Below are 6,587 nucleotides of genomic sequence, written 5' to 3'. Positions count from 1 at the left end.
CAAAGATCTGTTTAGTGTATCGACAAGAGCCTTCTTCAAACATCGAACCTCAGGGTTCATGGTAATCAGTGTGGAGGCCTTGTTGGACAGCTCACTGATCAAACTCAAGAAGTGCTCTGTCGTGATTTGACTTCACAGTAATAATGGATGGATCAAGACTGCGGTTGGAGGCAAAAGCAAAGTCCCATGGTAGCAAGGTAGCTAAGATAGCTTCTCCTTGTCACAAAGCTAAACACCGTGATAAAACTTAGAGTGCAGGTAATCTAAGGATCAAGTCCTGTTGCCTCTGAGACCTGAACTGACATACTAGAGATGGCTTTAAGAAGAAATGGTAACTGTCAGGCCAAGGGCAAAGACAAACTGCTGTTGTCTTTTGGAACTGAGAGGAATTGCTTGCTGTAAATCTTCTGAGACAGCACTTCTTAGACCAGCAGAGATTCCTTGAACTAAGAAGAAGTTCAGCCAGTACTATGCAGTGGGGAGCCTAGTGAGAAATAAATAGAGTACTGATGGAGATTTGTGTGTTCTGTTTTTTGGACATAACATCTATTAAAGCCAAATCCATGACAGTGTATCATGTGAATCATACAATTAACTGATCAGTAGATGCTTTATATGGCACTGGTTTTTAGTCTCAGAAAACGTATCATTTGGAATTTCAGAAGACTTGCACCACAGTAAAATTAACAAGAGTTCTACGACCTCATACCTTCGCCAAATGATTTTGACCTTTATGACTGACGTATTACGAGTGTTTTTCATCAATCAAAAATCATACCAGTTGATCCTCCTCACCCAAATAACATAAGTTGTCCAGACCTCCTTGTTATGATTATGAGCTTAACAAAGAAGGTTATGCTAACATTTATCATCAATAATGCGAATAAGCTCCTTATTAGCATAATTTGATTCAATGGTGTTCACAGTCACACAACTTCTAAATGCCACAAGTATGAAATTGCCGTTATTTACTAGTATGGCATGATAGTAGTTTCTCATTAATTATGCAAATTAGGCCTACATTTGCATAATTTCTATCTATTGACATTCCTCTCTTCCCCAGTTACAAATGTCACATATTTGAATAGTCATATCATGGAACACAGCAGGTTTTTAAAATTGCCTCATTAATTATAATCTGATTTGCATAATTATCATCCAATCATACAAAGCATCACGTAAGCTATCTACATACCAAAAATCATGACCATCCATCAAGCCCATCTCGAGTTATAGTATTTTCACATTAATTATGTAAATGAGGTTCTCATTTGCATAGCTGATATCTATTAATATTTCTCTCTTCCTCAGTTACATATGTCACATGTTTGCGAGTCCTATCATGGAAATTGATGGATGTATAAACTTTCCTCATTAATTATGCAAATTAGTTACTGATTTGCATAATAAGTATCCAATCATGTACATCATCGCTCAAGCTATGTACTTGCAAAAAATCATGACCTTCCATCAAGCCCTTCTTGAGTTATTCCCTTTCAAAGTCTGAAGCAAAACCTGCCCCTGCAGTTCCAAAAAAGTTGCTAGGGGGCCCAAACCTATACCACTTACTCTCTGCCCAACGAGCTATCTACCACTCAAAAATCAGTTCCATAGCATGTCCACAACACGAGATATCATAACAGGAAGTTCCGCTGCAGTACCGTTACAAGCCGCTAGGGGGCCCGAAATCTAATCATTTTCAGGTTTCATCGAGACCTACCAACATACCAAATACCAAGACAATACTTCCAAGAATTCTCGACTTATCGTGTTCACTAACAGACAGTCCTATTCCCATGCTGTGGCACTGCATTAATGACTGTTCTTACTCATATAAGGCCGTGTATATCCAACTTTTGTCTCCCTCCACCACATTCCACACCAATGAATACACTACTATTATACAGCTGGCTGACAGCCAATTTGTCCCATGGCCCAGTAACTGACGTTTCCTGCCTGCTTCATGACCCCTCATGACCAACTTAGCACCCCTACCCGTATCAATATCCCTTGAAACAACACAGCCCACACGTCGCAACCAGAACGCATAGTATGAGCATACAATTTAACACATTTTTACACTTTTCTCCTTAATTATGCAAAGTACTTCGCCCAAAATCTAATCATCTTGAGATTTCCCACATACACACGGACACACCAAATACGACAACAAACCATCCAGGCGTTCTCGACTTATGCTGTTCACTAACAGACACACAGACATGCATAAAAAAACAAGAGTTCTACGACCTCATACCTTCGCGAAATGATTTTGACCTTTATGACTGACGTATTAGGAGTGTTTTTCATCAATCAAAAATCATACCAGTTGATCCTCCTCACCCAAATAACATAAGTTGTCCAAACCTCCTTGTTATGATTATGAGCTTAACAAAGAAGGTTATGCTAACATTTTTCATCAATAATGCAAATAAGCTCCTTATTAGCATAATTTGATTCAATGGTGTTCACATTCACACAACTTCTAAATGCAACAAGTATGAAATTGCCGTTATTTACTAGTATGGAATGATAGTAGTTTCTCATGAATTATGCAAATTAGGCCTACATTTGCATAATTTCTATCTATTGACATTCCTCTCTTCCTCAGTTACAAATGTCACATATTTGAATAGTCATATCATGGAACACAGCAGGTTTTTAAAATTGCCTCATTAATTATAATCTGATTTGCATAATTATCATCCAATCATACAAAGCATCACATAAGCTATCTACATACCAAAAATCATGACCATCCATCAAGCCCATCTCGAGTTATATTATTTTCTCATTGATTATGTAAATGAGGTTCTCATTTGCATAGCTGATATCTATTAATATTTCTCTCTTCCTCAGTTACATATGTCACATGTTTGCGAGTCCTATCATGGAAATTGATGAATGTATAAACTTTCCTCATTAATTATGCAAATTAGTTACTGATTTGCATAATAAGTATCCAATCATGTACATCATCGCTCAAGCTATGTACATGCAAAAAATCATGACCTTCCATCAAGCCCTTCTTGAGTTATTCCCTTTCAAAGTCTGAAGCAAAACCTACCCCTGCAGTTCCAAAAAAGTTGCTAGGGGGCCCAAGCCTATACCACTTACTCTCTGCCCAACGAGCTATCTACCACTTAAAAATCAGTTCCATAGCATGTCCACAACACGAGATATCATAACATGAAGTTCCGCTGCAGTACCGTAACAAGCCGATAGGGGGCCCAAAATCTAATCATTTTCAGGTTTCATCGAGACCTACCAACATACCAAATACCAAGACAATCCTTCCAAGAATTCTCGACTTATCGTGTTCACTAACAGACACACAGACATGCTCGGTATTCCCATGCTGTGGCACTGCATTAATGACTGTTCTTACTCATATAAGGCCGTGTATATCCAACTTTGGTCAAAATTTGTATGTTTCAGTCTTTTAATTGGTGTAAGGAGATATCTTTGTGGTTTGGTTTCACATGCTCCGAGTGGACTCTTCCAGGCTGGGAGTAGGTCAAAGTTGACGATTGTTTTCGTCTGTCAGCTGTTACGAGAGAACGAGCTGGTCAACTGTCTATTTTCTTTGCATGATTCTAAAGTAGACAGATGTGGCTTTCTGGTGCATAAGAATTTTTGGGGCTTGCAATTAAGGTGAATCCTTTTCTGAGCCCTTGTTTTAGTGCTTTAAAGCATTACTGCATGGGCAAGCCTATCTCTTGTATCTGCCCTACAGCTGGCTGATAGCCAATTTGTCCCTGGCAGCTGCAGTACATGTAACTGACAGTTTCCTGCCTGCCTCATGACCCCTCATGACCCCTCATGACCAACTTTGCCCCCAATCTACCCGTATCAATATCCCCGTCGCAACCAGAACGCATAGTAAAGCATACAATTGAACACATTTTTACACTTTTCTCGTTAATTATGCAAAACACTTCGCCCAAAATCTAATCATCTTGAGATTTGCCACATACACACCGACACACCAACTACGACAACAAACCATCCAGGCGTTCTCGACTTATTCTGTTCACTAACAGACACACAGACAAGCACCGTCGCATAACCTTCTCGACGAAACCATTCGTCGCGAAGGTAATAACGTTCTCGACAAAATTTCGTCGCGAAGGTAACTATGAAATTCCAAATTTTGTATTTCCTATTTAGCTTATGCTGTTTCCTGAAAGCTCCTCGGCAAAGCTTTGTACACAACAACTTAGATATCAATTGAGTTGAGCAAAAGTTTCTTCTTTTACATATTCTATGTGTTATGTGGCAGTAAAATATACTAGATCAAATACACACTGCACTAACTGTTGCAATAGAAACTATGACTGTCGCCAAATAACACAGATCAGCTACATGTTGAGTCTTCATTCTTCGTCTCCAAAATTCGTCTCCTTGACAACTCAGAATTTGTTTCAGACGCCTCAACCATCACCATCCAGTCAGCTTGAAAGTGTGCCCATTTCTTCCATACATCAATAGCGCCTCCTTGCAATATGTATTATAATCACATGACAATGAACTTGCCTATGACGACAGCGCTCTCTTGTGGTAGATATCGTAAGTACATAAAATCTGCTTACCAGGTGCAGATGCAGAGGGAAAGAAAATCTGTTCAGAAGCCTTCCCAAGAAAGTTGTTAGAAATAGAGAAGCACGAGGAGGAAATGCACAACTTCCAGAAACAACATTTTGACGTGTAACGATTTGCGCTCTTACATCTAACGCACCCTCCTCTACCACGGCTGAATGCGTTCGGCTAACCCTCCCGCCTTCTAAACGTTAACTTGATATGTCTATGTTACTTGTATACTTATAAACGCAATGCCAACCCTGTCCGTTTGCTCCCGCATGCGCCAATGTTGAAATGATTTCCCGACGAGGGATGATCTCGCGATTGAAGTTGTTAATTTTGCCATGATAACGTCGTGTCTGTCCATTTTAGGTAATGAACAGCGGGAACAATTAATACTGTGGCTGATAATCTGCAGTAGAGTGGTGCAGTTTGCTATACACCCGCTAGATAGGGTGCGTGTGTGGCAGTGGTGCGTGGTCTAAATGCAGGATGATTTTAAAGTTAGCAACGCCCAGCCTTCATCAAACCCATCGACCTACGAGTAATAAAAATATGCGCTAAGGTTGAAGATTGAAAAAAAAGAAAAGATTCGTCCACCTTTAATTTTGTCTTGTAGAGTGGGAAATGTGGTTTGAAGCACAAATATTTGGAAAAGTACCGAATCTGAGTTTGCAGACTTTCATTGTGAAGAAGTTACATCGTCTAACTTGAGCATGAGAATTTCGTTTATGTTAGAGAACAGCCTACAAAAGCATTTCCCCTCTTCCCTCTAGAAATAGAAATAGTTTCGTTTTCGACGTGTTCTTAATTATCAGGTTGACTCAATCCCACCTCGCCTAAAAGCGATCACCTTGACCTTTGTTTTTTTTTCGTTTTAAGTTGGAACAAAAATGACTGTGTTCTGCTTATCCATATTGTGTCGGTCATTACAACTCAGTCAAGGTCTGCAAAGCTTCTGTGGAGATAGGCTCTGACCCAATCTAACGGCAACCAGGCGGCTGCTACATACACGTATAGTCCAAAGCTAACGGTTATATGAGTATCGACGTGAAAGGCAAAATAATTGGCATGTTACCGAGTAGATAACGTTAGATAATAGATGTCCTTAGCAATAACCAACAACAGCAGGCCTTGGGACATTAGCGGTATGAGGTCATTGACCCCTTTTGCGGTCAGGTTGGGAATGCTGTGCAGACCCTCCGTTAACGTTGGGAGTGCCACCCAAGGGCGACCTTCACCTAGCTTCCGGCTCTCATAGCAGACAAATTTGAATAGGTAACATGGAGTGACAAGACTTGTGTAGGGCTCAAATTGCCCAACATTTCGAGTTCAAGTTCAGCTGGGGACACGCGGAATTCTGAGAAGAAGTACGTGCACTACGTGGCATCATGCTGGTCTAAGTTATCAGGCTTCCTTATGCTTTTCCTGGCATTTTTTTCTTAAATTTTCTGTCACGACTTGATACAAGGCTATAAATGTAACGTTAACAGGTAATTTTTCATATAACAAATTTAAACAACTGTATTCGCCGATAATTATGACAGGACCAGCTTATCAAAAATGGTAGCCAATGATAACACAGAACTAAATCGTCAAACCTCTGACTGGAGGAGACAAAAGCGCGGGATCGAGAAAAGGCTCCATTAAACCAAAACAAAAAGACAGGAGGATTTCACGGGGAAGCTTCGAGATAAGGCTGTGGGTCATTGACCGATAGCTAACGTTACAAGGACGTCGTAACTTTAGATCAGATTACTAGTACTTTAGAGGGCGATGTTCAGAATGAAGCGTAACCATTTGTAAAGGTTTGGTGACACTAAAACGCAATACTTGCAATTGATGCTTGTCTCTTATATTTGTCAATGGACGTTCTCAACAGAAGCCATAGTTAGCAACAACACAACACAATAACAATACGAAGAAAACCGCCCCCTTTGTGAAAACATGTGGTCATCTTTGTTTACCTATTTTTGTTGTAAACACAGAGGCGCTGACGTCATGCG

Source organism: Branchiostoma lanceolatum, chromosome 3 (assembly GCF_035083965.1).
Source record: "Branchiostoma lanceolatum isolate klBraLanc5 chromosome 3, klBraLanc5.hap2, whole genome shotgun sequence".
NCBI lineage: Eukaryota > Metazoa > Chordata > Leptocardii > Amphioxiformes > Branchiostomatidae > Branchiostoma > Branchiostoma lanceolatum.
Note: the sequence above shows the minus strand (reverse complement) of the source record.